The sequence below is a fragment of the Giraffa tippelskirchi genome, chromosome 2 (genome assembly GCF_054371585.1).
Source record: "Giraffa tippelskirchi isolate mGirTip1 chromosome 2, T2T-mGirTip1v1.2.pri, whole genome shotgun sequence".
NCBI classification, from domain to species: domain Eukaryota; kingdom Metazoa; phylum Chordata; class Mammalia; order Artiodactyla; family Giraffidae; genus Giraffa; species Giraffa tippelskirchi.
Window position 1 is genome coordinate 187366383 of NC_137276.1, and position 9336 is coordinate 187375718.

Genomic DNA, 9336 nt, shown 5'->3' on the forward strand with positions numbered 1-9336 from the left:
ATCCATTTTTAAAGAGGAGGGGAATTGAACACATTAAAGATAACCACTGAGGGAACACATGATACTATTAAGACTTATTACACTTAAACATAATCTTACAACAAAATCAAAAGTAGTACAATTAACTGCCATGTTTGGATAATTGAAGTGTGTTTAGAAAATTACATAAATTTCATGCAGAAGTAAGTATTAAGATTCCAAAAATTCAGTTTTATATTTCCATGGAGAAACTGCTGTTTATAATAATTCCTTTCTAAAAGCACACATTGATTTGTTGTAGTTGTCAGATCAGGTATCCCCTGATTAAATCTGCTTGTTAGTGCTGTTTTATTAAATGCTGGTGGCTTTTTACATAATTTCACAAAGTTACCTAAACTGCTGGATTTAGTCCGGACCTTCAGTGTCTTTTTTTCTAATAGCTGTGGAGTAAACTGTATATGATGCTTCCCACTCATAACTGAATTAGGGGATTCAACCTATAATGGAAGTTTAAACCTTCACGGAGGTTCCTAAACAGGGGTTTTACGTTTACTGTTTGGATAAATATATCAGGCTTATTTTATAGTCTGTTATCTGAAGTTTTGAAGTGAATACTGCCGTTTATTGGATTTCTCCAGAATGTTAAGAGTACGGGTTGTTGTTTAGTTGCTGAGACTCTTTGTGACCCCATGGTCTGCAGCCCCTGAGGCTCCTCTGTCCATAGGATTTTCCAGGCAAGAATACTGGAGTGGGTTGCCATTTCCTTCTCCAGGGGATCTTCCTAACCTAGAGACTGAACCCACATCTCCTGCACTGGCAGGTGGATTCTTTACCACTGAGCCATCTTGACTTTGGGCTTAATTTGCTGCCTCTTTCCAGTTTACCACCATTCAGGTAAGGACTGCTGACTTAATATCTTTTCTAATGTTAAGTTTCTTCTAAACTCAGCTTTCACAACATTCCACACATTGGGATATGGTATTCCTTCACTGTTACTTGATTTAAAATATTTTCTAATTTTCATTATAATTTATTTCACACATATTTTACTTCTAAACATAGAGGGTTTTGGGGTTATCTTTTTGTTAGTGATCTCTAAAATAATTTTACTGTGATTAAAAACATTCTGTATATTTTTTATTCTTTAACATTTGATGAGGGTTATTTTTTATGGATAAGCAGTGGTCAATTTTTGTAAATGTTTCATGAGAACTTAATTTTCTGCAGTGTGGAGGCATTGTTTTAACATGTGTCAATTAAATGATTATTTTTGTTGAAATATCCTGTACCCCTATTCTTTTTTTTTTCTTTTTCTCGTTTGTTGGTTCTATCAGAAGAATACCTCTACCTGTATGAGTGTAGATTTGTCTATTTCTTTTAATAATTCTGGCAATTTTTGCTTCATATATCTTGAAGCTGTTATTAGTTGTCTAATACAGAATTGTTTTCCTGGTGAGTTATATCTTGTATCATTATGAAAGGATAAAATGAAGAGCCTCTGGTAATGCTCCCTGCTTTATGTCTACTTTGAGTGAAATTAAAATAGCTACAGGGGCTTCCTGGTGGCCCAGGTGTTGAGTCCACCTTACAGTTCAGGGGACTTGGGTTCCATTTTTGGTTGGGGAACTAAGATCACATATGCTGCAGGGCAGATAAGCCCCGGTGCAGCAGTTACTGAGCTCACATACTGCAATAGGAGATCCTGCATGCCACAACCAAGACCTGACACAACCAAATGAATATTTTTTAAAGAGTAAAATAGCTACTTGAGGATTTTGGGGGGGGTGGTATTCATGTGGTACATTTTACCATCCTTATTGCTGTCGACCTGCTCATAACCTCATATTTAAGGTATGTCTCTTATACATAGTATATGATTGGCTTTGTTGGCTGTGCAGCATGTAGTATCTTAACTTCCTGACCAGGGATTGAACTCATGCCCCCTCCAGTGGAAACATGGAGGCTGATCCACTGGACCACCAGAAAATTTCCTATGGTTGTCTTGAATAAAAAGTCCTGGCTGCTAGTCTGTCTTTTCATAGGAATATTAGTTCTGTTAGAAAGTGCTCATTCAGTTGTGTCTGACTCTTTGCAAACCGTGGACTGTAGCCTGCCTCCGTCCACGGAGTTCTCCAAAAAGAATACTAGAGTGGGTAGCCATTCCTGTCTGTAGGGGAATCTTCCCAATCCAGGGATCAAACCCTGGTTTCCTGCATTGCAGGCAGATTGTTTGCCATCTGAGCCACCAGGAAAGCCAACTAGAAAACATGACATGGAGTAGGAAATGGCAACCCACTCCGGTATTCTTGCCTGGAAAATTACATGGATGGACGAGCCTGGTGGGCTAGTCAAGGGGGTTGCAAAAAAGGCCAGACATGACTTAGTGACTGAACCCACACACAGGCAATGTATAATATACAATTTTTACTGCTATGTAAAGCAAATAAAGATCTTTCTCAAAATTAAAAAAAAAAAGACATATTTGCATATAAATCTACCACTTGAGTTTGCTTTGTTTTCATTCCTTGCTCTAAGTTCTTGGCACAGTGTCTTCTACTCCACAGGCATCCATTTCATGAGCTGTAGGCAGTGTAAGTTCAGATACATATCAACACTTTCCAACAGATGTGAAAACAGGTAAGAGGAATATAGTTTATTAACTCCCACACCAATGGTAATTACTGTTATACAATTAAGTCTTAATGTTGACCCCATTTCCCCTTGAAAACCCTCTGTGGATTTTCCTAAATCTTGACTGGAGGTTTTTCTTAAATTTTAAAAGTTATCCTGTAATACATATGTGTGTGTGTCAGTTTTTTTTCCCTTTAGCATCTACTATTCTCCAGGTACCTAGATCCAGACCCCTAGTCATCAGGGATGCTTCCATCAGTGATTCAGGCAATGAATTCCTTAGCTGATTCAGGCAATGAATTCCTTAGCAATGTCTCTGATCTGTTACTTCTATTACATCACTACTAATTACTGATAACATATTATATGTGTGGATGTATCTCAGTCATGTCCGACTCTTTGCAACCCCAAGGACTATAGCCCACCAGGCTCCTCTCTCCATGGGGTGTCTCAAGCAAGAACACTGGAGTGGGTTGCCATTTTCTACTCCAGGGGATCTTCCTGACCCAGGGATCAAACCCATATCTTTGATCTCCTGCATTGGCAAGTGGATTCTTTACCACTTCACCACCTGGGAAACCCTGTTAACATAGTACTCTTTTAAGATTTTATAAACTCACACATGCAGTGCATTACCAATATCTCTGCTTCCCAGCTTTCATGTTTGCCTTGTTTTTCTCTGACACACATTACTTCCAGATTAATATCTGAAATTGCTCTTAATCTTGAACCTTCCCAGTTTTCTTAATGGCTCTATGTCCACAGCAGGGAAGTCATATAAGTGAGTAATGAAAGTGTATTCGATCCCTCTTGCTGGTAGTGGATGGCACTACCAGCACCCCTTAAGAGATGGCACAGAATGGCAGCTCCTTTAGGTGTTTTTGGCAGTGTGGCATGCGATATCTTAAGTTCTCCCAAGAGGGATTGAACCCACACATCCTGCATTGTAACTGCAGAATCTTAACCACTGAACCACCAGGGAAGGCCCACACCTGCTTCTTCAGTTCCTCCTCCTGGAGAAAGCAAGGCCTGTAGTAAAATTTATACTTGAGATTCGCAGTTGTCTTCCTTGGAGCATCTCATAGTCGATGCCTACTGTAGCATTCAAATAGATAGAACGAGAAGAAACACTTGTTTAAAATCAGCTGGGAAAGGGACATTATCGTCTCAAGAGTTACCCTTTGAGAATGTAACTACATTTAAATGTTTTGGGAAATTTGCTGGTATGGTAATGCATATAACTGTTCATACACAGATTAAATTAATATTCTCTCACAGCAAATATATTTGGTGGTTTTTATATTGAACTTAGTATTATTAGATTATGGTTAAGAGACATACCTTGTCAATCTGTAAGTCAAACCACTGCTCACATTTAAAAAAATTTTTTTTAACTATTTCTTTTAAAGAGCAGTTTTAGGTTCATAGCAAAACTAAGTGGAAAAGTAGACATTCCTCATTTAACCGTGTTCCCACATACACACCTTTTCATTCTCAATTGCATCTTCAGTTAGATTTGCTTTAATAATTTGCAAATACTTTACCTAATTAGTATCAATACTTGCATTCTTTCCACATTATTTTCTTTGCAGTACTCTGGTGGTGTTCAGTTGCTCAGTTGTGTCCGACTCTGTGACCCCATGTACTGCAGCACGCCAGGCTTCCCTGTCCTTCACCATCTTCCGGATGTCCACCAGTTCCCAATGTCCAAACTCATGTCCATTGTCAGTGATGCTTCCAACTTACCCTCTGCCGTCCCCTTCTCCTCCTGCCTTCAATCCTTCCCAGCCAGCATCAGTGTTTTTTCTAGTGAGTCAGCTCTTTGCATCAGGTAGCCAAAGTATTGGAGCTTCAGCATCAGTCCTTTCAGTGAATATTCGGGACTGATTTACTTTAGAATTGATTGGTTTGATCTCCTTGCAGTCCAAGGGACTCTCAAGAGTCTTCTCCAACACCACAGTTCAAAAGCATCAATTCCTAGATGCTCAGCCTTTATGGCCCAACTGTCACACCCATACATGACTACCGGAAAAACTATAGCTTTGACTATATGGGCTTTTGTCGGCGAAGTAATCCTCTGCTTTTTAATATGCTGCCTAGGTTTGTCATAGCTCTTCTTCCAAGGAGCATCTTTTAATTTTATGGCTGCAGTCACCATGTGCAATGATTTTGGAACCCAAGAAAATAAAATCTCTCACTGTTGCCATTGTTTTCCCATCTATTTGCCATGAATTGATGGGACTGGATGCCATGATCTTAGATGTTTGAATGCTGATACAATGTTTCTTTTTATTAAAATCGGGGCATAATAATTATATATTCTCTTAGTATTATTTAGGAAATTTCAGTCATGGTTACATGGGTAAATTCATAGTTGTTACTAATTAACCATTTCACATCAACTAAGATTAGTCATGGAATTCTAAAAGCAGATATAGATATATATATAATAGATATATAATTTAATATAAATCTTTATATCTAAATATAATTTAAATATTAAATTATATATATGTTAATATATATATAAAATAAAAGCAAGAATAAAATAAGTAACTTTAGGTGTATATCATGAGATCAGGACAATACTGCTGGATTCTGAGTGAAATTCATTTTTGGCATTATTTGGATGACATCAATCAGTGATAAACATACACCAGAGTTCAGACTTAGTGTAAAGTTATACTTGTCATCCTTGATATTCTACATAGTACACTTTTCTAATTAAGCAAGGTGAATTCAGCAGATACGAAAGATAAGATGCTTTCAAAGAGGACTTATACTTAGAAGAAAACAAAGTTTAGAACAGAACATTTACATTAAAAAAAGTACAAGATGTGAATAAGAGTTCTATGTCCACGTCCATTATCAAAGTAATGTGAGATCAATGTAGAAAATTTGGAAAGTATAGGGAAATGAAGTAAAATGTAAATAACTAAAAACAGTTAATTATTACTAACAATGGATTCTTGTGGGGGTAAAGGGCTACATATCACCAAGGGACTTTTCATGCAGAAGTTCAATCATGAGTTTCCAAAATTTGTCTTCACTATGGTGATGGGAAGCTTGGTATGTTGCTCTTTCCTGAAGCTAGCAGCTCTATCCTCAAAGATTTGAATTTCAGCCTCTGGGCCCCTCCTCTGAGATGTCTTTCCCTTATTCAGTTATTCTCTTAGCCTTGTGGGTAGTTAGTTTCTACCTGCAGTTGCTACTTCTACTACACCTGAGAGTTCTGATGTTAACAATTCTTTATATTAGTTTGCCCTCACTGATAAAATGCTGAAGAACCTTTCAACAAAATTCAACACCTACTTCTGATAAAAGCTCTTAGGAGAGCTGGGAATTTATGGGGACTTCCTTGGTGGTCCAGTTGCTAAAATTCCATGCTCCCAATGCAGGGAGTCTAGGTTCTATCCCTGGTCAGGGAACTAGATCCCAAATGCCGCAACTACGAGTTCACATGCTGCAACTAAACACTGAACATCCAGCATGTTGCAACTAAGACCTGGCACAGCCAAATTTTTTTTTTTCTAATTAGGAATTTATGGGGTTTTTTCTTAACATGTTTATCTTGGTCCTAAAGTCAGGGTCTTATTTAAAACACTGGAGACATTCCTCTGAGAATAATGCAAGGATATCCATTTATTCTACTACTATTCAATATTGTATTAGAGGTATTAAGGAATACAATTAGACAAGAAAAATAAGAGGCACAAAAATTGATAAAGCCATCTCTCTTTGCAGGTGATATTATGGTACACCTAGAAAATTCTTGAGAATCAATGATAAAACTCTGAAGAATTTAGTAAGATAGCAGGATACAGAATTAACATACAGAAACTGCCTTCATATCCTGAAATAACCAGCACATGATAGAGAAAACCTCATTTTAATAGCAACAATGATGACTAACTAGGAAGAAGTTTAACAGGAAATATGCAAAACCTGTAAGAAAAAATTTAACACCCGGAAAATACAAAAGCAGACTACTTCTGATTAGGATGGCTTAATACCGTATTTAACTAAAATTAGATCTTGGTCTCACAAATGCACAAGAATATACTCCAAGTGGATGAGGAATCTTTAAATTTTAAAATGAAACAATACATTTTAAAATAAGCCACTACAAAAACAACAGTGAATGCATCTTTGACCTCAATATAGAGAAAGGCTTTCTAACTACTAACAAAATTGAAAAGCAATAAGCAAAGTTCACTATATATATCAAAAAAGGAAGCTTTCTGTATTACAAAGAACACTCACCATAATCAAAGCCAGAAGCAACTAACAATTGGGATAGAATATTTATAGAATATATAAAAATTAAAAAATGACAGAGATTCTTAAAATTTGAGAAAAGACCAAAACCCAATAGTAAAATGGAATGAAATAGGCTATTCCTAAAAAGATACTCAAACTTCCCCTAAACCTATGAAGATATTCAATCTCACTCATAGCTAGAGAGATGCAAATTAAAATTACTCTAACATCCCATTTTTAAAAACCTATCAGAGATAGCAAAAATTAAAAAAGCATGGCAAACATTGTGCTGGCAAGGCTGTGGGAAGAGGCACTCATACATTTCTGGTGGGGAAACAAACTGGTACAATCCTTCAGGAGAATTTGACAATATCGAGTAAGACCCTAATGCTGGGAAGGACTGGGGGCAGGAGGAGAAGGGGACGACAGAGGATGAGATGGTTGGATGGCATCACCGACTCGATGGACATGGGTTTGGGTAAACTCCGGGAATTGGTGATGGACAGGGAGGCCTGGCGTGCTGCAATTCATGGGGTCGCAAAGAGTTGGACATGACTGAGCAACTGAACTGAACTGAACTGAATAAGAATAGATATGCACTTATATTTTGACCCAGCATCCTACTTCTTGGAATTTACCTGAAGGAAGATACATCCCAATAAAAAAAAAAAAAATACACGTGTACAGGTTATACAATTCAGCACTGTAATGGCAAAACATTGGAAATGACCTAAATGCCCATACAAGTAAGAATAATTGCACTGACTATGGTATATTCCCACAGTAGAGTATTATACAGCCTTAAAAAAAATTTTTTTTTTTGAGAAAGATCTCCATGAACTGGCAGAGTTTCCATTGTATACTATAAGGAGAGGGTGGAGGGAGGATAAGAGTAATTATATTACATTTCATGTAAGAAATAAGGAGATATAATTAACACCCATCTATTCATTTATTCAAAAGGAAACAAAGAAGGATAAACCAAAAACCAAAGATAGATTACTTATAGGGGATAGGTGCAAACAGGATAGAAAAGACAGGAGGAAGAGAATGAGAAAGAATAGAGAGTGACAATGTTTGTGTAGTTTCAACTTTTAGACCTATGCTAATATTTCAAATAACAAAACATTAACAAGGAATAAGCAGGAATTCATTATGAAACACAAATGCATTCCAAGTGAGTTAACACAACCACCCTGAAAGGGGGAGCAAATAACTAACCTTTGTAAACCAGTATTTTGTTTATGTACTTTTAATACTATAAAGGAACTATATACATATACTGTACTCTGGTTAGTAGTTTTTCATAGGTAAATTAAGTCAGATTTCTTACTGTTGGACAAGAGTAATAAGAAAGGAGAAAGACTAGAATGAATCTGGTGCTGGTGTTGAACGGAAGTATCTAAATGAACTCAAGGAGATACATAGTATATACATACATATACACATACAATTAACACACACAAATACATAACACACCTAACAGATCTAGAAAGTGATACAGATGTATATATACATACATATTTTCTAGCTCTGTTAAACAGGCTGGAAGCAATGACACTTCAGTACCAAAGTGTACACTTAGTGCAGATTTTGGCTTCTAAATAGATTCTGAAAGGAACCATGGATGCTTAGAGAAATCATTGATTCTAAGGTTAGAGAAGAGAAAATACGAGATGAGTCCAGAACATCTTCTGGTGCCAGAAAATATTAAGAATGGCGACATGTCAAAAAGGCACAAGGGTCAATGCGAAGGGGTTTGCATGGGCAAATGTGGGAGTTTGAGTAATAAAATATATGACAGTGATGCACTTATAGAGTAACATAAAAACACATGAGCCCATTATCAACATGGAAATTGCCTAACAGAATTTGAACTACTAAAAGTAGAAGGAAAGATGAAAATAGAAAACTCATCATTTGGCAAATCCTACACTAACAACTGTTTCAATAAAAAGCCTAAGGAAAAAACCCCCAGAAACAAAAACCATGAATGTCTGCCAATTGGTGGGCAAAAGTATGAGAAATATGAGACAATAATTTTCCCATAAGATACTAATTACAAATGGAAAAATTACAAATTTGACATTGGATACATCTGGCAAATATCACCCTAACCAAGTGGTCAAAATTAACATTACTAGTAAGAGGACAAAGTGACATCATGTGCTTGCAGATGCACTGAGGACCCATCAGGTATCTTACTTTTGCCAAAAATGCAATAAACAATTTAATCATGAGGAAACATTAGGGAAACCCTAAACTGGGAGATCTTTTACAAATTGGCTTGTACTTTTCAAAAAGTCTAAGGTCATAAAAGACAAACTCTGAAGAGTCCCAGATTAAAGGAGTTTAAGAGAGATGACAACTAAACAATGTGTGATAATGAAGTGAATCAACTAGGGAGACATTAGTGGAACAAATGGTGAAATCTGAGTAAGGTCTGTAGAATAATAGTGAAAGATG